The 27,636-nt window shown below is 38.5% G+C and overlaps 1 long non-coding RNA gene across 1 annotated transcript in view; it reads right to left on the reverse strand.

Annotated features, from left to right (window-relative positions):
• Positions 1 to 4,250: 4,250 nt before the first annotated feature.
• LOC134474927 (uncharacterized) overlaps positions 4,251 to 27,636 on the reverse strand; it is a 36,880-nt gene continuing 13,494 nt past the window's right edge. The window contains exons 4-5 of the long non-coding RNA XR_010045860.1: positions 20,696 to 26,214; positions 4,251 to 6,284 (exon numbers count right to left, since the gene is read on the reverse strand). This is a non-coding gene — a long non-coding RNA (uncharacterized LOC134474927). The remainder of the gene's footprint in view (positions 6,285 to 20,695; positions 26,215 to 27,636) is intronic.

Below are 27,636 nucleotides of genomic sequence, written 5' to 3' on the forward strand. Positions count from 1 at the left end.
TAGAAAAGGGAAGGAGATTGCTTGCTATTGGCTAGAAAAATACCAACATTGTGAAAATGGCCGTACTCCCAAAACTCTTATGCAGATTTAACACAATCTCAGTCAAGATATCATTAACATATCTCACAGATCCAGAGAAAATATTCCTAAAATTCATTTGGAAACAGAAAAAAACCTAGAATACCAAAGGCAAATATTGGCAACAAAGGTAATTCAGGAGACATTTCAATTTGTGACTTGAAACTATACTAAAAACCAAAGTGATAAAATCAGCATGACATTGGTGAAGAAACAGACCAGAGGATCAATGGAACAGATTAGAAGGTGCAAACACAACTACAAAGACACTCAACCATCTGATATATGACAAAGGGGCTAAGCATGTTCACTGGAAGAAGGATAGCCTCTTTAATAAATGGTGTTGGAGGAGGGCTGGGGATTTAGCTCAGCAGCATAAGTGCCTGCCTTGCAAGCAGGCAGTCGTGAGCTCGATCCCTGGTACTGATAAAAATGAAAAAGACAAAATAAATATATATATATATATATATATATATATATATATATATATAAATGGTGTTGGAAAAATTGGTTGTTCACATGTCGCAGACTGAAATTAGATGCATGCCTATCACAATGCAAAAATCTAAAATCTAAATGGATCAATGATTTAATATTAAAACAGAAACATTAAAGCTACTGAAAGACAAGATAGGGAGAAAACTTAGAGCCATATGGAGTAGTCAGAGAATTCATGAACAAAATGTGAAATACATGGGAAACACTTGAATCAACAGCTGGTATTGCATAACATTAAAAAGTTTTGCACTTCAAAAGAAATCATGAACAGAGTGAAATAAAACCCACAGAATGGGAAAAAATTTTATCCAGCACACCCTCAGACAAAGGAATCATATCCAGAATATGTAAAGTATTGAAAAACATTAAACCCTCCCTAATCCAAAAATGGGCATCTGAGATGAATACACAGTTCTCAGATGAAGATATACAAATGGCAAATAAGTACATGAAGAAATCACTGGTCATTTGAATAATGCAAATTAAAACAGCATTGAAATTTCATCTCTGGCAACAATAGCTGACAGCAAGAAATCAACTAATATCAAGTGTTGGTGAGGCTGTGGGGGAAAAGTAACACTTCTCAACATTTGGTGGGAGTATAGACTGGTGCAGCCACTATGGAAATCAATATGGAGATTTCTCATAAGACCAGGATTGAAAGTTTTATTCAATACAGCTATTCTCTTTCTAGGTATTTTCCCAGAAAAACTGAAAATATCATGTCATAATGACATATTTATAGCATCACAACCTGTATTAGCTAAATTTTTGAAACAACCAAATTTCTCATCGCCTGCAGAGTTGATAAAAAGATGTAGTATTTTTATACAATGGAATATTACTCAGCTATAAAAAGCATGATCTTGAGGCCTTCATAGGTAAATGGATGCAACTTGAGAGTAGCCTGGTAAGTGAAGTAGATAAGAATCACATTTATAAATATCACATTGTGTCTCAAGTGTAAAAAGTAATAAAAAATGTTAGAGTAATACAACCCAAAATGTGTATTGCTATTGTAAAAAAGAGAGGGAAAGAAGGTACTCTAAAGGTTATAACTGCATGTATTTTTAAATGTGTAAGACAGATAACCATATTACTAACTTTTTTGGGTCATTGAGCAGAACTGTTCACAGTCTCATTGTTTGAATGACCACTTTGTATGCTTTAATTTTGTAACTTAAACAATTATTTCTAAGATGACAGTGTGTAATATATCAACCAGTGATTTCTTACTGTTTATTTTTTTGAAATCCTGTATTATTTCCACCCTTTTTCCTGTTTCACTTTTTAAAAATCTCTTTAAATAATATTAAAAAAAAAGAAAAGTGCAAGTTCAAAGTCTCTTTATTCAAAATATATTCAAAAACAAACCACCGGGGTTTCATATGCATGGAATTGGCTGGCACTGAGTTGAAACAATGTTCTTTTTATGCAGTGTTGGGTTTTGCCTGGGAAGGAGTGGCAGTGACAAGAAGCAACTTGGGCCAGTTGAGAAACTCCTTGAAGCAGGCAAGGGTATGCACATGGGGTCTGTGTGCAGCACTGACTGCATTTCCAAGTGAAGGTGTAGCATGACGGGTTCTCTGGGGGAGCCCAGCATAAAGCAGGTCCAGGGTGCAGGGAAATTCTTTTCCCAGTTGAGAGAAAATGGGCTCCTTAGGAATCAAGAGTAAAAAAAGGTGAGGGCGATTCCTGCAAATACCTAAGTGACAGATTTGAGACAGTGTTGGTGAAAGAGAGAGGAAGGGCAGTTAGTGTCACCCTTGTGTCTGATGGATAGTGGCATCTACCTAGGGATATATGGGCTTCCATTTATCTCTGGCATTGAGCCCTGAGATCAGTGCACATGGGTTCCACCTGCAGGTCACATATGAAACTGCATAGAGGTTTATGCATGGACTCTCACTGCACTCTCTTCCCTCTGTCTTGCACAGTAATACACAGCCCTGTCCTCAGAGGTCACAGAATTCATCTGCAGGGAGAATTTGTTGGCTGTGTCAACTGTGATTGAAGTGTGGCCCTGGCAACCTGCATTGTATTATGTGTTCACTATGCAGTAACCCATCCACTGTACAGCTTTCCCAGGATTGACAGATCCAACTCCAGTAGTCACTACTACAGGTAGAGCCCCCAGTAACAGTGCAGGTGAAGGACAGGGTCTCCTTAGGCTTCACCAAGCTGGCTCCTGATTATCAAAGTGTCAGGTCAGACAGCACACCTGAGGACAAGGGGAGGCATGGTGAGGTTTTCCTTTCCCATATCCTGGTTCCCACAAACAAGTAGGCACCCTGGAACAACAAGGGAGCTGCCATTAGACAGAGAATGTTGAACAGTATCTCCATGTTACCTGTAGGATGGAGATCTGTACTCCCAAGGTGCTGGAAACTGAGATTTCTTCTGCCAGCACCTAGGGTGAATTGTATGTGTGTCTTGGTGGCTGTAAAAGTGGCTGAGCCAGGACAACACTGGATCCTCACACCTGGCACTGGGTGGTAGGAGCTGCTGAATGTGGCACTGCTCATGTGGAATTCAGCCCTGGAAGATCTGTTCTCTGTTTTGTGGCTTTACATGGAGAAGTGCTGTATATGATGATAATGTAAACCCTAAGATTTTCTGTTTGGCTTCTATCATCCCAGCATTCTGTGTCTTGAATATTAATTTCTTGAGAATCCCTTTAGGAAGGTGCTGTTCCTGCTGGAGCTGTGGTCTCTATCTTGGCCCGCCTGCATGGACCTATGTCATCCATGTTAGTCAGAATTCATATTGATATCTTCTCCAAGGTTTCTACCTACAAGTTAGTATTGTGATGTGACCTTGTGCATGCCAACATTTTAACAGGATCTTGTTCACAGATAGCTCATATCTGAGAAAAATTTGCATCAAATCTTAGGGCAGGTGACAGCATGTGAAGCAAGGTAGAGGTCATAGCTAATGTATGTGGACTGAGGGCACTGGTGTTATTCAGGCCTGAGAGGTGAGGCCCACAAGAAAGAGCATAGCCTTGTCTTTCATTCAGCACTGACAGTGCACTGCAGACATCACAGTGAGGAGCATTCACTCCAAATGGATTCTATTCAAATTGACCAGTGCATGAGCTAGAAATGACCTCTCCTCATAAGTGCATCTCCAAAAGAAGAGGACCGCTGCCTTCTCCCAGGTAAAGTCCTCACAACACATTGGTTTTGTCATCTGGTCCTTTGTGACATGCTTCAAAATATGGACAATCTGCCACTTTCAGAGCCTGTGAAAGAAGTCTCCACACAAACACTGGGGTGTACTGGAAGAGGAGCTAAAAGCTTTGAACAGAGAAAATACATTCAGGGAGCAGAGTTCTGTATAATCTGTGTGTAACTGTATTCAGACAGTAACAGTGATCTTAATTCTTCAAGTGAAAGCACAATGTCAAGAGAAGGAAGATGACTGAATGAGCAAAAGAACTTTTTTAAAATTAGAAAAATTAGAAATTAGAAAATTAATAAAACCAAAAATTTGAGTGCAAGAAACTATGTGGCCATTTCAGGGTGTGGAATGGACATATTTTTTAAATCATTATCAAGAGTATTTTATTATACTTTTATACCATATTTATTATTTCATGTACTGAATGACACTTTTCTTTGCACTAATGGGCACATAGGAGTTAAGCAGAAATAAATCATTTCATGCTCATGTTTTTCTAATATAACTTTTTTTATTTTATTTGTTTTAATTTACTTTAGATGGAACCTAAAATCATGCAGTTTATACCTACCTTAGTGATAACATGTGATTTGTCAATACATGTTAACCTCATGCTGAGTCTAAATCTAGAGAAGCACTTTTCACTTTTATGATAAAATCATCCCGACTCTGTTCTGCTAGCTTTGTGAAATTCACAGTGCAGTACTGTCACTTATACTGATCCTAATTTGAAAAACCAACAAGAGCTTCTTGTTCCACAGAACAGTCCTCAGTATTCATCCACCAATCTCTCCCATCTTTCTTTTTGTCCCTTTTTCAATCTGTCAGATAAACACCTGAAGCATGTTCTTCACTGGGGTGTGCTTTCTGATGAGGTCTGGTTTTGCATCACAGTATCTTCTCTGTGATTCTGCCTTCTCAAGCTCCAACCAGCAAGGAGTGCGAGTTTCAACAGCTCAGCAGGTTAGCAAGCTGGTAACTTCTTGTGAGGACTGGATTCACCAAGCAAAGCATTTGGTGGTTTCTTGATGTTTAATTGGGGTTTCCATAATTAAAGTAATAGCAATTTGGCATTCACATGACTATTTGCCATCTACATATCTTGTTTAATAATGTATTACTCAGATAATTTACTTATACTTTTGGGGACTGTCAACAGAATAGCTTCTGATTTGCAATAGTTTTTCAAAGTTCTGTTCAGAAGCTTGTGCTCTAATTTTCAATTGCTTCCCTCAAAGTAGTTATGCACAAATGTATGTACTCCAAAACAATGACTTGAATATACATGAGCATGATCAGCCAATTCTCCATCCACAATATGAGTACTGTATATGCACAATATACACATATATCCACAATATATATACTGTATACAAGGTACATGCTAATAAAAATAAACAAAAGCTATGGAGTATGGTAGAACATTCAATTCTAAGTAAATACACTTATTATTTTAAAGTGTAGAATTAAATTACTCTTTTGACATAATCTACATTAAACCTTTACAATCTGATTGAAATAAACTTTTAGTGGACAAAACAAAATAACATTTTTTTTAATTAAAAAGAGACTCAGTTAAAAATTGTGAGTTACATTATGGTAGTTACTGTTAATTGTGAGTTGTGGTGAAATACAGTGTTGCTTACATTGTTCTGATCTGCTTTGTTACATCCTCTTTTGTCTTAAACTCTTTAAAATAAAAAAGATTTAAAAATTGTGACTTAATTAAATGTCATGATTGGTGATTTATATGAAGGAAGAGGAGCCTACCAATATGAGTTGCCAATAGTAGAGAAAATTGGTGTGGGATATGAAACATCTCTATGTATTTGTTAATGTTTCTGTGTATTGGTGCCTGTTTAAATAAGTGAACTTAAACTGAATTCATATTTGTTCACTTTTTCGAATTTGCATTCAATATCTTGAAAATACCATTGTAAACGGCACCTGCCATTTTTGGAAATGGATGGAAATGAACGAAAACTGAACTAGAAGCCTGTTCTGGTGGAAATTTCCTGAAAGGTCATGAGCGTGTCAGGCAGCTCTTTCCTTCTGGATTATGCCCAGGCTCTGGCTTACTGGCATGGTAGCTAAAGACAGGGTGTGGGTAGAATACAAGTGGTAAAGAGTATAGCTGCTGCTCTCATGCGACCCCTGCTGTTCCTGAGTTTCCCTGCAGGGAAGTTTATTCTGGCCTGATGTCCCCACACTGTGTGTCTTGCCCAGCAATACATGGCCTTGTCCTTGACTCTCAGGCTGCTCAGCTCCTGAGCTAAGGCTGTGCTGGAGGACATGACTGAGATGAGCATGCCAGTGCCCTGGAACTTCTGAGCTTATCCAGTTTCTCCATCCTCTGGATGAATCCATCCCATACACTCCAGGATCTTACCCTGGTCTCTGTAGCACCCACTGTATGAGGCAGTCTGTGAAGGTGTAGCCTGAAACCTTACAGGAGACCTTCACTGAGGCCCAGGGCTTTCTCAGATTAGCCCCAGGCTGTACCAAATGCATTTCAACTTCAGAACCTGTGGAGGGAGAACAGAAGTTGGAGTCAGTGTCCCCTGACAAGCTCTGGTCTCTTCCTCAGCCCTAGCACTTGAAATGACCTTACATTTCACAGCTGTCACCAAGAAGAGGATTCTGCATGTCCAGTCCATGGTAAGAAACTGTGCTTTGGATGATTCTGCAGAAGAGAGTGATGGCTGTCGAGTGATCTAGCCACAGACTTACCCATATTTACCACAGGCAACTTGAGTTATTTGCATATTAACAATCAAAAATTAGTTAGCTCTTCACCCAGACCCAATCCAGCCTTAAGGGGAAGTAGTTTTCCATGGGCCATGCAGCAGTGTGCTATGAGTATCCATGTGTTTTTTCTGTATGAGGAAATGCAACTCCTGACACTTCCTAAAGTCCTGTGAATACAGGCCTCACCTCTCTGAGAATCAAGGCACCAAAGAAGGTTCTGCCCTCTGAATCCACCTCTAAATGAACTACAAACCACCTGCACTTCTTTGACATCAGCATACTGAGGCTAAATGTGTGCATTGATCTCTGTTTCTATCATTTATGAACAAAATGAATTGTTCAATTTGTGAGAGGGACACTGTCCATTCCAGGCAAGTACTCAGAATGAATCATGGACAACTCTGATTTCAGCCAGGGAAGCCTGGAAAATTTCCTCAGGACCTGTCTGTTAATTGTCTGTAAATTCAGAAAGCCAAACTCATTCTTTTTTCTCATTGCTGCTGTCATTAATTTTTATTGCAGAGACCACATATTGTACTTTTCTGTCACCTCCAGGCCTTTTTCAGTTAGTTTATTATGCTATGGTAGCATGGTCTTGTCTGAACACAATTTTTTTTGAATACCCGTAAAGGCAGCTGCTTATTTCTACTGTGTGTACACTTGGCAATTCTTTCATAGCCATTCATAAGATCCTGGAATATGATAGAACCATTCCATGGCAACAAAGTCATTAAGAGAAACTAACTATAACCGTATGTGTCCTACAGTGTGCCCCAGGTTTGTGGTTCTGCAAAACACAAAAGAATGAAGTTGTCAACCAAAGAAGGAAGTTAGGAAAGTTTCATTGAAAAGAGCTCATTGGTGTTCAGGAAGGATCCTGCCTAGATTGCCATTCAGCCCCTCAATTTACATTTATTTACAGGTAAACAAGGCCCAGGAATTGCTAGGTAGTTTAGTGGATCCCTCTCAAGGGCATTTCTGGAAGGTAAAATATTGACCAGTTGTTAATTAGGCCCAATTCCTTTACATGGTATTTGCAGTCAATTGAGACCTTAGAAGGTTACAGTTATTTTTCATTATAATTTCTTCAAAATCTTTAGGAGGGGCTGAGCTGTATTCTATTTCATAGAAGAAACTCATTGTATTTTATCTCCTCAATATTCAGAAGCTCAGGATGTGGTGGTGCCTCTCTTTAAAGTGGAGGGGCTGTATTAATGTTGGTTGAGAAACATTCATTCCTGGCCAAAGTCCTAGCATATTGTGTATCCCCATAGGAATTCCTACTAGTATGACTTAGTTCCCCACTGTCTTCAGCTTTTATTGCTTTCCATAACAAGCTGGCTCACTCCTTTCCTAATGAAATAAACTAGACTCTACCTTTCCATATCAGAGCCCAACATATGTCAACTTCAGATTAACAGATTTGAGGTGAGAAAAAAAGGGTTGTAGAAAAATCATGGCATGTTTTAAAATGGTAATTCTGTGAGGAAGGCACCTAGAAAATAGACAGTAAAATAAGGTTGTTAGACATCACATCATAAGCTGACTGATGTTTACAGATATGAGTAGATCTGCAAAGAATATTCACAAAAAACATATTTTTAACAAGTATATGTGGAATGTGTTGCAGGAAAGATTTTTTTTTAGGTTTTTTTAAAGTGCATACCTGCATTGCACAATGATTGCATTCTAAGTGGGGAACTGATACATGAACATGAAATATGTTAATTACTTTCAACCCCACCCACATATCTTGACCCTATCCCCATTTGAATAACTTTTATCTCCTTTATTCCTATTACCTATTTTAACTGGCTATTTAGTTTGGGTTACCAAATTTAAAATGTTGTATTGGTACATGTTGTGAGTACATAATGCTTACTTTTATTTCAGAAAGTCAGGATATGCTCTTATCATATGTTGATTCCTTTTATTCCCCTTAGCCTCCATTTCTCCCTCCATATTAGGAATCAGGGAGAAATCCCTTCACATGCACTTGTGGATATCTCAGTACATATATAAGAAGAATGGGAATGATACCAAGAATCTATACCAAAATTAAATAAATAAGCAATGATAGAAATAATACCAAACTGAGAGGGAAATTCAGTGAAGACAGTGCTATGTCTGGAAAGAAATCAACAAAGTGGCCTAGGCTTCATCTTGGTTGATTCAGGTGCATGTAAAGGAGGATCAAATTACAAAATCTAATTTAGAAGTCGAATACCTCTTTCTTTTCTTGCTGGAAACTCTTACTAAACAACATAAAATGAAAGATGAATAATAACAGTGGAAAGGAAAATCTATGTATGCACATAAAATGGAGCCAAGTTATCTAAAGCACATGCACTGTCTATGAGATATGAAGGGAACACATACACTGTCACTACCATGGAGGCATACTGATAGCACCAGGATGTAAAATAAACACACCAAAGCATCAAATTTAAAGTAAATACACTTGCATGTCTGGGCTGTAGCGGGAAGATGCTAGCAAGTATGAGTCAAGTGACATTGATAAGCCTTTGCTGTACAGAGCCCTATGAAGTCAGCTTTTAAGGATCTGACAGATCAGGTGACGCTCTTGGAACCACTGATAATGGACTTTGAGAGATTATACCATATTTTTAAGATACAGCTCATTTATTGTCTTATTTTTATTTGATATCTACCTGCTCTAAACTGTTGCTTCCCAGTTCATATTCTGTGTTTGTATGTGTATTACTCCTGATCAGCATTTTGAAAAATTTTCTTTTGTTAGAGAATCTAATGTATGTGGATCTTAGTAGTTACTTATGTTGCTGAGTATTTTTTAGAGAGAGATTCTCACTATGTACTTCCTTAGACTCACTATGTAGTACATATTGGCCTCAAAGTCTCAGCAGTTGTGTAGCCTCAGCCTCTCAAATTCTGGGATAAAGAAATACACAACCATATCTGATTGGATGTCACATTTAAAAATGCAATTTATGCCACAATTTGTTTATAATTTTAAATCACACAACACCATTTTGAAGAGAAATAGATAAAATTTTCACATACATTACCAAAATCAGTTGCCTTATTCTATCTTGGCTTATGAGGCAAACAATGGAGGGAGTGGAACACAGCACATGGTCACATTTGTGATGTTCACTAGTACCATCTGATGGACATTTCCAAAAGTAGTTGCAATGGATGTGCAGAGAAGGCCCTTCCTCACCACTTCACATTCAGCACTCATGAGGGGCAAGTGGGGATGAGGACAGGTACAAAGTTTCAGAAGCCCTTGATCTGTAAGGAGCTCCAAATGTCTGTCTCCTGTTTCCAGTCTGGTAGTGAAAGGTGAGTTGAGACTTTGGATGTGATTTTTCAAACACTGGATTCTGCCAGCAGATTTGGAAACTTGGTTCATTATGAAATCACGAGGCTCCAGGAGCAAGAATCTGAGAGGATGAGGCAGAATATCTCAGTCTTGGGGAAGGACCAGTATTTCTGTACAGCTGTGGACAATTCTGATTTTAAAAAGCCAAGAGTTGTGTGAAATGGAACTATATTGACTCTAAAAATTGACTCCAAATTAGGATTCTATGAGGACCTGGAAAACAACTCTATAAGTTGTGTATGAAGACTACACCCCAAAATCAATTAATACTTTTAGAAAATTCCATCATGGAAAATGGACCAGTGTTGTATGGAGTAGAAAGAAAGATTAGTCATACTTTTAAACATTTTTCTCCATCTTCAAATAGAATCCCACACTCTTATCTATCCCATTCCAAATGTCTCATGAAAAAGGTAGGCTGTGTTCAGTTTTTCCAGTGCAGTTAAGAGACAAAGAGGTAAAGAGATAAGAAGGTCTTTATTGATAGCACGAGAGGGCTGCTGAAAGAATGCGTGATTCCTCTGCCAAGAACAAAGAAATGGAAGAAATTTTATCAGGTCTGGCTGGGGGAATAGATTGGGAGGTGTGCAAAATGGTATCTCAACAGCTGATATGAGGTTGCATCTGCATGTGCAAAATGGAAAACAGAAATGTTTAGTGGAAGTTGAGGGAAGAAGAAGAATGTGATAAGGTATTGCATTGGATACTTATTTGTGCTGAGCTGTTGCCATGATTATTTGGTGAATTTTATGTGGTCAAAAACCCTTTATTAATTAACAGAAATTACTTTTAGAGAGATAAGTCATTTCTCATGGTCCAGGGCGAAGTCCTATTAGAGTTAGGAAGCTCCAATCTGGCAGAATCTATCAATTCCATTTTTTTTTTGTCTGTTTGTTTTCTGGGTGAACAAGGACTGTGATCATTTTAGACCACCTTTTGCTGGTGAGCAGCATTATGGTAAGGGCTATTGCAGGGATTATGTTTGATAGGCCCACCTGAAAGCTGGTGCCAGGGATCTCAGCCAGGACAAGGAGCACTCTAATAGTGAAGACCCCTATCCTGGATTGGATAAATCTTTAAAAATTTCAAAAGAGAGGATGGTATAAGTAATAATATGACTAGTAGTGAGAAGGTACCATCGAGTGGAGGAGATAGGACTCCTAAGCCCTCAGATAAAATCAGATGTAAAAAGCTTGTTTGAACCAAAACCAGGACAATCATCACTCTCCCACCTCTCACCACTCTTTGGCTTTATCATCTAATACTGCCTAAAATAAATCCCTCAACCATACTCTCTCTTCTCCTAGAATTCTACTCATTCTCCTTCTAGGATACTACTGATAGCTTCTCACTATTTCTCTCCTCAACATACAGTCTCTCTGTTACATTCTCTCTCTGTCTCTGTCTCTCTCTGTATCTCTCTCTCACGCACTCTGTTTCTCTCCTTAATCAAACAGTTGAGATTTTCTCTAGTAAACATAATATTACATTAAAATCATACTGAACAGTGGGAGAACAATGATTACTTTCATGCTCTGGGAGAGACTGTCTAAAGTATGACAGCAAAGATTGGAATCAAAGGTAAAAGATGACAAAGAGTAAAGGGAATAACGGAACATTGGGACTGTGAATGGTTGAGGCAGAAGCAGGTACATTTTATGATGTAGAAGTGTTGGTAAATCTGTTTGTTGGTCTTCATCTGTAGTGTGTCATTGAAGTTCATGGACTGGTAAATATAGAGGAGGTAAGTGTCTCTGATATAAGGTTATGTACAAAAATGACAGTTTGTAAGTGACTTGACAAATGTTTTTTAGACAAGGACAAGTGGTGACTGGAATAAGAATATTGTATAGAACTTGAGTGCGTACAGCAAATTAGTTGTGTAGATTGGTGATAATGCTAAGGCTGGTTGACCTGGCAGGAGGAACTTTGATCCCTGGAAAGACCATCTCTGGGATTTTTGCCTGTAAGTGGGCTTGTGAATTAGTTATAATTGTGTAGGTGAGTATTGCAGATGAAGGGTAAAACATGGAAGGTGTTTGGCTTTTTTGTGTAGCACAATTCACCTGTGTGTCTACAAATGTAAGTCCCCCTCCCCCCACACTTTGCACATCTTTTAACAGGTTCTGGACTTTGTGCATGTAGGACACAGGCTCTATCCCTGAGCAACACTATCAAGCCTGTTACTCTCATTATTTTAAAAAGTAGGCAATGTTAATTGAAAGGAAGTAATGTTTCTGACTTAGAAAGACAGAAGATGGTAGAACAATGGGCTGCCTCAAAGCTCATCTTTAAACAATATGAAATGATTTTATATGTTAATTAGTGCCTTTGGGATATTTTGTTACATTTGTCAACTGTGTATTGATGAACCCAGGGCATTTAAATTACCTGTCTTATCTAACACTGATCATGATATGTAATGAAAATATTGCTAGCCTTACCTCTGTCTATTCAAGGTTATAATGGTACGTTACTGTAACCTGTACCAAGCCATTTGTGTGAAAACACAGCAGGAGTCATTCCCTCTGTCTGCTGGGACTCTCTTCCTGGGGATCAATCTCCACCTTTCCCATCAGCCCCACACATCCTGGTCTGAGTCAACAATTGTTTCTTTCTTTTTCTTTGAGACCAGCTACTTAATCTTCTACATAGCAGAGACGTCCTGAAGTACCTTTCCTTCTGTGCCTGGCTTTGTGTCTCCCAGTGTGTGGGTCTGCTTTCTCTCAGCATAGAAAGTCCCCAAAATAATTAATTTATAAAGAGAAAGTAGTGGTTTTGACTCATTCTTTTCAAGCTCCCATTTTCAAGCTCAGCAGTTTGAAGAGCTTTGGGTCTTTCCTTCCCTTTGGGGAGATCCTGGTTTCCCCTAGAAATGCACCTATTCCTGCACAGGAGAATGATGTATTAGTCCCCTGCTTCTATCCAGTCCAGCTCAGTATGTACATTCTTCCAAGGTGTTCCCTAATGTTCCAGGGCCTTTCAGTCAAATTGTACTCTTTGGCATTATGTGTTCTTGTTTGTAAGTTGTTTGTTTCTTTGCAGTAGCAGTATAATGTGTCAGTAAAATGTGACAGTTTCCTAAACAAGGTGTCTCTGTGTTTGCAGATGTCCAGTGTGAGGTGCAGCTGGTGGAGTATGGCAGAGGTTTAGTGCAGCCTGAAAAATCACTGAGACTCTCTGGCTTATCTCCTGGATTCAACTTCAGTGACTACTGGATGAACTGGATAAGCCTGGGTCCAGGAAAGGGACTACAGTGGCTTGGGTAATTAGCCAGAAAAGTAGTAACATAAACTACCCAGGCTCTGTGAAAGGCCAGTTCATCATTTCCAGAGACAATGACAATAATACCCTGTATCTGCAGTTGAGCACCCTGAAGACAGAGCCCTGTATTACTGGGTGAAACAGTGAGGGGACATCAGAGTTAGTCCAGACACAAACCTCCCTGCAGAGGCACTGAGCACCAGCGGGGGGCGCTGGGGACAGAGAGTGAATCTATTTAGTCGAAGGGGAAAATTATTTTCCTCTTAGAATATGAGGCTCCTTTTTAGTATAATACCCCCAGACACTCCTCTCTCATACGCCCGTCCTTACCTCTGCTGTGTCTCATTAGACATACTAGTTTAAATGGGATAATACGTTCTCATCTATGTAAAATTCAATGGGACACTTGAGTTAAATTTTTTTCTGAACACTTTTCCTAAATATGGTCCTGCTGTGGCCATCAGGACCAGATCCCTAGAAGACTCAGGGAACCTGGTAAGCTCTGGTAAGAATTTAGAAACATTGTGAGAAGCCATCTGTCTGAGTCAACTTCTGAAGGGATCAGAATCAACAGATCATGCTCAGTGGAACCAGGAAATGCTCAACCGAGTACTGAGAAGCACATTAGAGCATTCAGAGTGACCAGGATGCCCAGGACCAGACTTTCCAGTATCCCCAATCAGGAGCAGGTGCACTGAGGCCCTGGGGCCTGCATTGTCCTTGCTGTTCATCCCCTGCTGTGTCATTTCTCTCCTTTTATTCAATCATAATGGGAATCATAATGTGTTCTATAGATATTTCATATCAGCTCTGCATTTCTGCTTCATTCAAGCTTTTATATATAGTCTTATATAATATTTGTAATATTTTTAATATTTTCTAAGTAGATTTGTTGAAATTCTAACAAATTTATTTTAAATATTCCTTTCAACAACAATTTCAACCATGAAAAACAAAATTTCCATTTTTAATTGGTACATTCCCATAAAAACATTATAACCATCAATACAATGTCATTATAAGACATTTTTATATTGCCAAAGCAATACCACTCTTTTTTAGCCATTATTTGCAATTCTTATTTTTCCTTGTCTTTCTCTGAGTTAGAAGGGGACAAATCCACTTCCTAAGAATTCCCTTTCTTGAAATTTCTGCAAATGTTTTAAAGAATAGAAAGTGTGTACTTTTATCAAAGTACTCAATTTAAGAAAACAAGTGATGAAGCACTATCAAAGTCCTTCATCAATTTAAGAAAACAATTTCAATTTTATTCATTTTGTGCTAATTTGTATGGCTGGTATAAAACTTACAGAGATAACATTTACTGATGAGGACATGGAAAAATTACATCTCTATATCCAAACACAAAGGCCTCAAATTTTGACAGTTGGTAATGCAACTGTCAAATATCATACAACTTGTCTAAAAATAGTTTAATTGATTCTGAAATTTTCAAAATAAATTCATATGATTTCTGTCATTAGGAAATAAACTAAGAGTGTTGACACTCTTCCTTTACACATAATCATGCAATCTGACTTCCTCTATAACTTATAGTGGTAACCAATATTTAGAAATTATTTAAAAGTGTGTCATTGCTTAAATGCTGAGCAAAAAGTATTATTGGTATATCCACATGTGGGTTATCCTTCAACCATAAAATTGATGGCATTCATGTTTTTGTTTCTGCCTGAATGTTCATTAAGAACTATTCTCACAAATACAAAAAATTACTATGTGTGACACTGATGACTTTCAGTTTCTACCTTCTCCATATCCAAACATGAAGAAAATAGAGCTATATCTTCCAAGAACTATTAGAGTAGCATAATCATTAGATGGTGAATAACTGGAAACAAGCTTAAGTTTCCTTCAGTCTACTGTTACACTACAATGAAAAATGATTTAATATGGAAAATCACTTTCAATTTTTAATCCTAATTTCTGTGGGTAAAATTCATTCAAATTGCCTTTACAAAATCATAAAACAAAGTTGTGATATGTAATACCACTCAGGAAAAACAAACACTCCAAATAAAAAATTAACTTTAAAACTTACTGTAAATTACAATATTATACTGAAATTTATTTTTGTAAGTTTCTAGAAAAATGAAAATTTCATAACAAAATATTAGAACAACAGTTAACAAATCACATATTTTTATCTTGTAGTTACAGATATCTATAGAAATTTTAGCTTGTTCAGAATACAACATATAGGCACTAAAATTTCTGTAATTGATATTAACTCAAACTTGACTTTTCAGTCAGCTAAAAGACACTAGTTGTATAACTGATTTGCATTTTTTGGCCATTTTCTTTCCATTTTTTCCCTCTCCTCTGCCCTAGGTCTTTTCTCCTCTTTGCAAAATTTCTTCCCATTTCATAATATTATAGTGAATTTTAGACCTTATTTATAATTCCATTTTCTAACACAAGACAGGCAATGCGATGTTTACACTGTGATGTCTGATTTCTTTTCACTTATGAATATGGTCCCACCTTGCAATGCATTTACCTATATAAGATTCAAGTTTCTCATTCTTTATGGATGAGTGTGCTTAATTATGTAAAAATACCACATCTTTCTATGTTGATGAGCATTTGATTTGTTTGCAAGATTCAGCAATTACAAATCAGGCTGCTATTAACTCAGGTGCACATATGTCACTGTGGTAATAAGTTTTTAACTCTGATGAGGAGACACCTAGAAGGGGAATATCTGGGTCAAATGAGACCTCTAATAATAGTTTTAAAAGATATCTCCCCAGAGGTTTCTATAGTGGTATTTTTATATGATGGAGTACTATTCAGCTATCAATTAGGGCAAATTGGATACTTTTAAATGTAAATGGATAGAACATGAGTTCATACTCCTAAAAGAAATAAATCAGTCTCTCATGTGGAAATTCTGTATTATCTTCTTAATGTAAGAAGCTTGAAAAGTAAATAATCCAAAATTTATGATAGATATTGCAAAATGTAAAGAAATTGTTCAAAGAAAGAAACTGGGATGACAAAAAGGAGTTTAGATGAAATGTAAAAGAAAAAATATATGCACAAAAAATAGGTAAGATAGTTATACCACTAATTGCAATCAGTTAATTTAAAAGAAAGCTTGATGCTTGTATTTTTTCATTAATTTTTCACTTCTATATCTTGTAATATGAATGACTATTTTGAAGACAGAAATACTCTCTGACAATCTTAGTTTGAAAATTTGTACCACTCTTATTTTCTTTAAAATAAAAATTTAAAAAATGAAAATCAACAAAGGAAACTTATAAAATGATAGTAATAATTCAATATCTTTCAGTAAGAACCAGTAATGTACATAGTCTCAATTCTCCTACCAAAAGACACAAATTGGCACAATGGATTGCTATAAATAGTCCAACACTCTGCAGTATTTAAAAAGCCATATAATTCAATTATAAATCCATGGGTTTAAAATAAATTATGATAAATTATGTTCCTTTCAATAAAAATCTGGGAAAGAATGCCAAGCTCCATACTTATTTCAGGCAGAGTGGATTTTAAGCTATAACACATCAGAAGAGACAAAGAAGTTCTCTACAAATTGTTTAAGGGAGCAATTAAATAGGAAATAAACATAATTATAAATGTAATTTGAAAAGCACCACATTCTGTTTTGCCAAATGTCATAAAACAATCATCATTGGACATGAAACATTAGGTAATCTCCAAAACAATTCAATATCCAGGTGTTACAAACACACCCAGCACCTTCAAAAATCAGGAAAATGAAAAGTGATTGTTTGGTCTGTGGAGGAGCTCCAGCCTTCACCTGCAGCTTTGACATCCTCTCCTGGTGTTATGGTTTATGTCACGTTCCCTGCCCCCCACCCCACCCCATGTCTCATGAAGTCATGGACATGGCTGAATCAAGCACTTGTGATTTGTTCATCATTCATCACTTGGATTAGTGGTATGAGTGCTACACATGCCCAGGGGTTGAGCCAGCATTAGTGTAAGAGCTTGAAGAAATTGTGTGTTCTTTCTCTTTTGCTGGTCTGTACTTTGATCCAGGAGCAGCCATGAACCACTGCCAGTCCTCCATGCAATTTTGCCTTGGAGCAAAATGAGTATGGACTGAAATCTCCAAACTGTAAGAAATAATCTTTCTCTTCCTGAATTTTGGGCATCAGGTATTTTATTTCAATAGCAAGAGAGAACAGTAACCAAGACACATGGATTTTAGCACAAATTGTTCAGCTTTCACCTGGGACTCTTCAGCCTTCATCCTAGACTCATCAGCCTTCCTTCATAGATCCCTCAGTGGTCTATCATAGACCTATTGAATTTTTGATACAGACTAGCAGAAGACACTGAAGTAAGCTCCAGCATTTGAGTTGGACATTTTGGCCTCCAGTGTGCAGACACCCTGTACACAATTCCTTATCTGAATCTTTGGCTGAGTACCATAAGCCAATCTTGAAATTTCCCATACATTTGTATGTCTTGCATTTTATCTGTTTCTCCAGAAAACCCTGAATGACACAATCACACTTGTTCACAATGCAAGGATAGAAAACTCCAACCTGCATCAGGTGAATCCTTCTGTGGTCCCACACTGAACTAGATGCAGTGTATTCAAATCTTAAGGGAGAAAAGGCCCAAAATATGTTCTAAAGAGCATCAAGACCTACACAGAAAGCATGATTTGACACATGATAATTTTGACACTTTCATAATTTTACAACACTGCAAGGAAAACATTAATAGAAAAACTACATGACCTGTGCCCATGCATAAAAGGGAGAAAGGAAGAGATATATACTCAAAACACTATCCCAGAGTGAGCAATCATGATATTTGAATGCTGTCATTTTAACCAAACTTCTCCAGCACACCTATGTTTTGTGTGGTTGTTGACCTCTCTGAGATATCTATTGCCTACTTAGGTAGTAGGGTCTCCCTCTGCTGATGAGAACCAGCCAAGGCCTGATTCTGCAGTTCTGAAATGCAACAAGACCTCAATGATCTGGTGCTCTGACTCACTGGCCAGAAATGAACAAATACCATGGAGATTATTCTGACTTGGGTTCATATTTTACATGTTGGTTTATAAAGAATAACAGGTGCTTGGTGTGTAAGTGTGCATGAGTAGGATAAACAACTACTATGTGTGATTTTCAGGAGCTTGACTCTCTGTTTGCAGGTATTCAATGTGAGTTACATTTGATAGAGTGTGCAGAGCCTCCAAGAAGCCCTCAGGTTTGAAGAATCTCCTGTGAAGCTTCTGGATTCACTCACCTTCAGTAGCTAAGTGTACCACTTCTTCCAGGCTACATGAAGACTGGGTCTTGCTAATTAGTAAGTGGTGGAGAAAGTATTTATTACATAGACTTCATGAAGATTAAAAGGCCATCTCCAGAGAAGGCCAGAGCACATAGTAACTACAAATTATCAGTCTGAGAATATAGGACATAGTTATGGTCTACAGTTCAAGACAGACAGTGAAGGGACATCAGTGCAGGCCAAACACAAGTCTCCCTTCAGGAGCCCCTCCCCACGATGAGCAGGGAACAATGAGGATCCACTCAGCCCCAGGAAAATTCTCAGAAGCAGGTGCAAAAGTGGAAGCTGAGGAAAGAGGACTTGTTTTCAGGCTCTGTGGTTTGCTCATTGTCTTAATATCATATGACCTGAGGGGACCCTGCAACACATAAGCTACAGATGACATGTAAAGAAACGGAGTTCCAAGTATTCTCTCAAATTTAATGGCATAAGTGTGTATTTAAATGATTACTTTAGTGATCTTCCAAATAGGAATTTTACTAGATGATGGAATATGATTTGCATAGACTTCAAAATACATTGAAGATTTTTTGAGGGTAGTTTTTTATTGAATGTGAAGTTATTGTGATATAAGAATTTATGTAGCAAATTTATCCCCCTGGTGAAGAGTTTTCTCATGTTGAAATAAATGCTTTAGATAAGGGGCATAAGTCCTTCACATTCCTCTCCACAGGGTCTGAGAACACAAAGCTCTGCCTTATGCTACACATCATCAGGAGATTTGCCAACAAGTCAGTGCCAGAACCAGCAACAGGGCATTGTGCTCAGGTAGGAAAGGAATAAGGGCGACCTAACTGTACCATGCCAGAGCTCAGTGAACTCTTTCAGTTCATAGTTGCTGAACAGGCATAGAGACTACACGTTCTTTGTAGAACTTAGAAACAGGTATCATAAAACCCATGGTGACACTATCTTTAAGGTATTTTGTGGTCTCTCTCTGTGTCTCTGTCTCTCTCTGTGTCTCTGTCTCTGTCTCTCTCTATCTCTTTCTCTCCCTCTCAGTGTGTGTATCTCATCTTGCATCTACATGTCCTTCAAAGACATCATGCCTTCATCTATGGGGCTTTTGAAAGGGGGCGTGGACACAGGGCATGTTAATATGGATCAATGCTGTGTACTAATGAAATAGGCTTAGCATATTTCTGGGTGTAGAATTTGGACACCTCATCCTTGTGGCACCAATTAGTAGGCTTGTAGTCTCAATAGAATACAAAGGAAAAGATGAAATCAAGCTTACTGTTACCATCCTGTCACACTATGAAAATTATTTCTGCTGCCATGCCCTTTGATGATAATGCCCTGGATTAGAGCCAACAGATTATGAACTGAAGCACTTACAGACTCTTAATTTATGAGGTTTAGGCATTTTGTCCCATAAATCTGACAGTAACCAAGATCTATTTTCTTTTAAGAGTGTGGATGTGATTTTGACCTTACCTGACAATGATGTTCATGAGTCTTTGAAACTGATTTTAAGAAAGATGTTGAAAAGATTTGTAAATGCCTGCTGAAGAAGCAACCCTGGATTTCTGTATGCTGAACTTGATGGGAAGAGTGGAACATGCCTCTCTTCTCAGCACTGGGGATACTGAGGCAGTAGGGTTGTATGAGGTTCAAGGACAGCCTGGGGTATTTAGAGAGTTCAGCACCTCATTGGATATGGACTTTCTCAAAAAGACAGAAATGTAAACACACACACACACACACACACACACAACAAGAAATTAATGGGAGGTATTTATCAGAGATCAGAAGTCCAGAATGATGAAAGTGCATCCTTTAAAGATTAGGCTCAGTAAAACTCAGTTAGCTATAAGGACTACATTACTTTGTGGACTACAGACCATGAGTGTACTGCTTGGGAAGAAAATTTGTTGGTACTTTTGGTTTTGTCCACAGACTTTCATAAAGGCTGAGATTAAATCTACTTGGGACAATAAACCTGGCAGAACAAATTTCAAGGCCATCTAATATTGCGGTGGTTGTATGACCACAGTTGGGATTTTAACCACATTTATTTTGTGAATCAAGAACAAATGGTTCAGTGAAATGATTAAAAATTATTTTTTATTTTTTTACTTTGGACAGAACTGAAAGTTCAGTACATTTAAAGCTTGAAAAATGGAATAGAGAATAACCTGGTTGTTAAATATGAATAGGATAATAGAAAAAAAATGGCATTGAAGAAATCACAAATATTAGAAGTACTGCACACTCTGCAATCTCAAATTTACCAACCTTTACTTTGAGAAGACAGTTACAGTTCATCATGTTCTTTCTGGATGGTGGCCCAGCAAAATTGTTCCTCAGACTGATCTCATAGCTGTTAGAAATTGAGACATTTGTCCCCTACAAACAAAAAAAGAGAAATTGACCATTATTCCACTTGGTGGTATACTTGGCATCTTTCAACTTGTATTGAATTTTGGCACATGCAGAATTCAAGAGTTTTGAAGTCAGGAAGGCTCCTAACCAGATTTCAGAAGAAGGCTTTGGATAGCAGGAAGTGTAATTCTGAGCAGGCAGTGTTTGAAACTGTACAGGAAGCTCAATCCCAGTGAAGAACCAAGAATGTTCTTGGAGAAGCCAGAAATATTTTTCCCTAGAAGCTACACAGACAGAGCAAACGTGTCTCAACATGGAAGACATGGAATGTACATTCACTCTCATTTCTGTAGTTTCACAGAATTCAAGCCCCTGAGAGTTCACAACTTGCTACAGATTGTAACACAACCTGGATGTGTAACTATGGAATTTAAAAGATCTTCCTTCTGGGTATTAGAGTTGATTAAGTTCCATTCTTTTCTTTTTTCTCTCTGTATCTTTTTGGAACATTTACCTTGAGCTATTGTGTGTTAAAGGTGTTCTTAAAATGGTTCACTGCTTATACTTCGGTGGAAAATTTGGATTTAAGAAGTCAACATTGCTGAAAATATTAAGATTTTGCCAACTCTTATAGGTGGACTAAATGCATTTAAATTGTTTTGCACATGAATGCTTTGGGGACCATGGATGAAATGCTATGACTTGGATCTAGATGACCCCAAATACCACGTAAGTATGCTTACTTATGTGGGGATATATGGCTTTGGGTAGCCAAAGGTGAGAGAATATGGGTTAAAGTCATGCGCTAAATGGATTTGTCACAGTTCTGAGTGTGAATAATGGCAGGCCCACCTTGAATCTGAGTAGCACCAACAAATGGACTTGAAGCCTAGATAGAATACAAATGGCTAGTTGAAAGTTAAGGTAGGTTGTTTATGCCTGTCATTCCATGAAATATTTACCATGTTCCAGACTCCTCTGTCATGTAGTCATGACATGGAACCAAAGAACTATGCACTGGAATATCTATAAACTGTTATTTAAATAAAATTGTCCTCCTTAAACATCTGTGTGTTTTGTGTTTTGTAACAGCAATGAGATACAATCTCTTTGTGTCTCTTTCTCAGTCACTGTCTCATCTGTCTCTCTATATCTCTCCTCCCCATACCATTTTCTCCCATAGATTTCAATCTATGAATCAGTAAAATAATAGAGAATATTTATGATGAAATTTACATTTTCATAACATACACTGTTTCTTTATCAGAGGCTCAAAATTTCATATTGATATTACTTATTTTAAGTCTGTTGATTCTGTATGTATCAGTCATATTTTATTACAAAACTTTCCTTAAATTATCAAGCATACCTCTATACTCTATTCTCTACTCTCATGGTGATTTTTTGCTCTAAAGTAAGAGTGAATTTCATTTGCTCACTTAAACAGTGTGATGAGAGTGGCTGAAAGATGAAGAGGCTACAGGTCCTCTGTTAATTTGAGCAAAAATTTGTAGAAGCCAAGGACCAGACTGCAGATAAGACAGGAGAGGGCAAGATAGCCCTGTCCAGCCTCACTCACAAATAACTGCTACACTCTGCTCACATCCTTCAGAGACTCAGGTTCGTTTTTTCTTCTCCTCTTCGTGTCTTATTCCAGGTTTATTCTTTTTGTTTTGGGATTTGTGGAACATCCAGGCGTTTCTCTGCATTTGCACCTAGATTCACAGGCCAAGGATCACAAAACGGAAATTCCTGCCTGAGAATTCAGACTCTGTATCCATGTCTGCTAAGGGATCTGAGGACACAAGGGGAAGAAACAAGCATCCTGAAACCAACAGAATAGCACCATGACACTCCATTTGACAAGGTGTCCTGTAGAAGTTGGGTGTCCCTAATGGAGATTAAGCAGATAACCAGGGAGCTTCTGACCCAGATGTTTCCCTGGCAGTAACTCACAGGATCAGTGGGCAATGATGCTACCTCCTCGTGTGTTTTCTCTAGTGTCTGCATTATGCAGATCAGGTTCAGGAGACACCAAGAAACATGTGTCCTTCCATAGCTCTCCTCAACTGCAACCTTGGGCTCATATGACTAGTGGTGACTGAAACATGAGGTCCTGATACCACAGCTTAGGCAGTTGCTGGGAGGGAACTCAGGACATAATGAGGGTTTGAGGTAAACACAGTTTTTAGCACTTTGGGATACCCTGAAGGCCACATTGTAAAGTTCTCAGTTTGGATTCCTGATCCAAGTTTGCTAAAGTCACTCTAGTCCTCCTCAGGTTGAATGCAGTCCTTTCTGGGCCAGACAAGCTCTGGACCATTCTATGGTCCAGCCAGGCTGCTCTATTTTGGAGCCATGATTATTAACATGATGAATGTGTCCTGCTCTGGGTCTCACCTATCAGTTGGTCTGGGACAGGTACACACATGTGGCTCCACTGGGAATTCTAGGCACAGGCCACACTAATTAGCCTAAAGCACCTCTGATCATGGTATAGATCCTAGGTAAATCTAATTCGGTCCCTTAAGATCTAGTGCAGAGTCATCATTCTAGTGTGCCTTGCCCAATAAACTGAGCAAGAAGTCCAACAAGATGAGTCCAGTAGAATGTGCCACAGGTAGGGTATAGAGCCATGCACTAATACATGTGCTGGGTGGGCTGACACTCTGCAGGCCATACCTTCTTCACCAAGGTGTTATATAGACCATGATGATTGGTTTTGGGACATTTGCAGATGGAGTGAAGCCTGCCTTAGATACAAATCATGTTTACCCACACTGAAAGATACACTGCAACTGGTTCAACTCTTTCCTGTGGGCTGGAGGCAGTGTATATAAATTTTTGTGACCCAGACAGGGACTAACCTGTGGTTCAGGAGAAGCTGGATTACTAGAATCTTCCATACACTTCTACAGTTTGGGAGCAGTTGTGAAACCTGGAGCTGTTTCCTTAGGATCTGAGACCTGTCTTATTAAAAATTCATGCCCAAGAAGAAGTTCAGGTGGTATATATTTCATTCAGAGGGGGATTCAGAGTGCAGAGCCTTTCTGTGTGCTTTGATTCTTAGAGAAGTGAGGGCTGTATGCACAGGACTTACAGAAGTGGCAGGACGTTCATTTGCTCAGACAGGATAAGCACATGGATCCTCACAGCACACTGCTGCATAGCCTATGGAAAACTACTTTGTCCTCTGGTTTGATTAGGGTTGAGTGAAGAGCTAAGAAATTTCTGCCATGTTAATATGCAAATAACTCAATTTTCCTGAAGTAAATATGCAATGCCTCATTTGCCTGAGGTAAATATGGATATGTCTATGGCTACATGATTCCACAGCCATCACTTCCTTCTACACCATGTTCCTCACCATGGACCTGGCATGGAGGATCCTCTTGTTGGTGGCAGCTCTTAAGTGGAAGGTCATCCTGAAGGTTAGGGCTGCAAAGGAGACCAGAAATTTTCAGGAGACACTGACTCCAACTTGTATCTTCCCTTCACAAGTATAGGATAGGATTTTTGGTGAAATTAGATGACAGAAAATGAAGTAAAGTGGTCTTTATTTTTAAGGATGTGGTGAGAAACTCCATGACCACTGGGGCCTAGCATTCTCTGGCAGACATGTAGTCTGGGGGCATGCATATAGCTTTGGTCTGGGCTGGTGCCTAAACGGTCATTGCTGACATCCTAGCAGCCCATTGGAATTCATCTTGCACCACAGGTAAATTGTCTAGTGGTGGAGAAAATGACCTGAAGGTAAATGTCCCTTGGTCCCACCTCTCAATGCTGTAGTATCCTATCTAGGGTGAAATCTTTTCATTCTTTTTTTTATTGTTAGGAAAAGGGCAAAGTTTTTCTCTCTCTTAGTACTTCCTGCTGAAAAAGGGTGCCATGTTTGGGTTTAGGACAGTTGATGGGATGATGGTTGATCCCCATGCAGAAGCTGGTGCCAGTGTTTCAGTCAGGATAACTTTATCATTGGTTAATGCCTGCATGTTAGACTGGAAAAACAAAGAGATAAGGCACTATGAGGAGGCAGGCCACTATCATACTTAAGGACCCAGTTGAGTTAGAAGGAAATATGCCTTTGATTTAAATATGCATAATCATTACCATGGTGAGGTAGAATCATTACCATGGTGAAGTGGAATTCTGAAAACTTAAGTGTGGGGTTAGAAGAGTATAGATATGAGAGGTGATTATTCCCCTATCTGACATGGTAAAAGTTAAGAGGGTAGGTAGGTAGGACTTGTCTCTGGTCCACAAGTTGAGCTGTAAAGAATAAGAGGAGTGAGGATGGCCATGGCTCTGTCACTACAGGGAAGGTAAAATCCTAAGCCTTCAGGGGTGTTATGTTTGACCAAACAGCTGAGGATAGAGAGAACTAAGACAGTTGTCACATAGAACAACATGAAGATGATCTTATCCATGACATGGCAGTCTTTAAGAAAGACTGTTAAGAGTCCTGCTGTAAAAAGGATAATTAATAGAATGTAAGAAATTAGGAACCAAACTGAATTACAAAACATGTCATAGCTTGAGAGTTGTGGCTGTGAGGCTTTGGTGTAACAGAGATGATAGGATGGTTAGATTTAGGACTGGGAGGGTACCACTTGAGTGACGTGGAAGCAGGATGGCAGTTTAGCAACTCTGACCACTGTTGAGGATGCCAAGAAGACCACGTATGGGCCACTCCTCCTTGGTTGTACCCTTGGGATGATTTGCCATAACAGAACTTTAATAAGTATATTAGCAGTCTCCCGGGTTATAGGAAAGGCTTTTATGTATCCTGAAAAAGTACAAAGGTGACAGATATTTGAGAGTTTTGTGGCAGGGCATGTGTGTAAAATCTGTGAGTCTTGATCAGTGTTGTATCTGAGAAGTTGATGAATAGGAAACAAAGGGGGTGTTATGTGTCCCTGAGGAGAGGTTTTATTAGAGATAAGAAGTGTAAGCTGTTGATACCTCAGAGCCTCTGGGTCAGTCTGCATAAACACAAAGGAATAAAAAAAGACATTTTTAAGATCTATGACAAAAATAACTATATGAGTTCTATGACTATGACTATATGAGTGGTAAGGCATGGCATGGGCAATGCAGGTGGGATTGGAGGTGTGTCAAACTATGGAATTGACCAGAGAAGAAATGAATCTGGGACCTGCATGAATAAGGCCCTGTCTATCAATACTGCATAGGCTGGTCATCAAGACCCACTGTAGAGATTGAGGACTTAATATAGTGACCTGAAAACTAAGGAACACTATTCATGGCCTCTATGTCCACAAGTATAGAGAATGTCTTACCTGAGACATCTAGTGGTACTTAGAGCTCTGAAAAGGACAACTTACTGGGGGCTGTGGGCCACAAGACACATTAATCTTCATCAGCAAGTCTAGCAGATCTGTCAGCCATGAATCTGGCAGTGGTAGCGTTTCCTGTGAGGAAAAGGAGTTAGAAGATTGCTTGCCTGCTCTCTAGTGGCTAGAACAGTTCAGTGTCCCTGGGGTGAGGTCTCAAAGGAATGCCAGGATTGGGACATTCTCTTGTGCAATGTCCTTCCTTGCTGCACTTGAAGCATGGTCTGGGAAGGGCTCAGGCAGCTCTACCTTTTGTCAGTTTACCTGTCTCAGAGCTCCAATTGTCACTGCTAAAAGATCAGATTGTTATTTTTTAATCTCTGTTGCTGAAAACATGAAAAGCCATATTAAGAAGTTCTCCATGTGGGGTTTGAGGACCAAGTTTAGCCTTCTGTCTTTGGATCTGGCCCACAGTGGAAGGTATCTGTCACTTTTACATTCACAAGACATCTGGTTTTTTATCTTGGGTAGGTGTATCAATTAAGTCGAAAGGAGACAAAGGCAAAGAATCCCTTAATTATGCAGGAGTCAAATAATACAATCAACAGGGTATTTATGATTATTACTTTAGTAATGGCTTCTCATAAGGAGGATGAGGTCCAGGGAATTTTAGAAACATACATGTCATTCATTTGACATATATAAGTACCTCTTATGCTGTTAGAATGTCTAGTGCCATCTGATTTTTGGAGGATGGCCTGTTTTATTAATTTTACTTTTTTACTTGGGAAAGAGATCAGCTACAGTGTCATTTAATGCCAGATGAGTATCATTAATTATGGCGCAGTGGAGGGCTGAGCCAGGGCCAGTGAACAGGCTGGGAAAGGCTCATACCTGGCCCTTGCCCCTGTGCTGGTCTCTTTGTTCTGCATGTATCATATAATCTTTTATTTTTTTCTGGAAAAGATCCAGTGGATCCTAGCAAAAGGAATCCAAAAGGAATTTATAATTATCTCTTAATTTCAGTTGTTGAACATTCAGAAAATTGATAACAATACAGTGCAGTATAGGCAGTAAACTTAACTGAGAACATTAAATGGCTATTAACCATGGGTATTTTAATATTTGAGCACTGAAGAAGTTTGCGAAGCATCTCTAAACAAATGTCTAGATCTGAAAGAAAATACTTATCATAATTACATGAATTTTTGTTTAAAAATTATTATTTGACTGGTGACATCATGTTGGTCTGTTCTGAATCTCCTGGTTGGAAAATAAGAAAAAGTCAGCAAAAACAATCCCAATTTTATATCTGAAGGCATGAATATACTATCAGATGAGCAACAATGAATTGTCTTAGTCATATGAACTTTAGTTGTGGTATCTCCCATAAGGCTATGGAGATTATTGGGGACTCGAATTACTGACCAAGAGCTGGTTAAAATTACCATGTGGACACTTTCCTGTTTATCATTTGAAGTCCTGTCCAAAGTCTCCTCACCCCAAGGAATTTTGATTAACCAATTTTTGTATCATTGTGACCAGCTGGCAAACTAGGTG

This window comes from Cavia porcellus, unplaced genomic scaffold (genome assembly GCF_034190915.1).
Source record: "Cavia porcellus strain 051 isolate PalLab524CR breed Dunkin Hartley unplaced genomic scaffold, mCavPor4.1 scaffold_43, whole genome shotgun sequence".
Classification (NCBI taxonomy): Eukaryota; Metazoa; Chordata; class Mammalia; order Rodentia; family Caviidae; genus Cavia; species Cavia porcellus.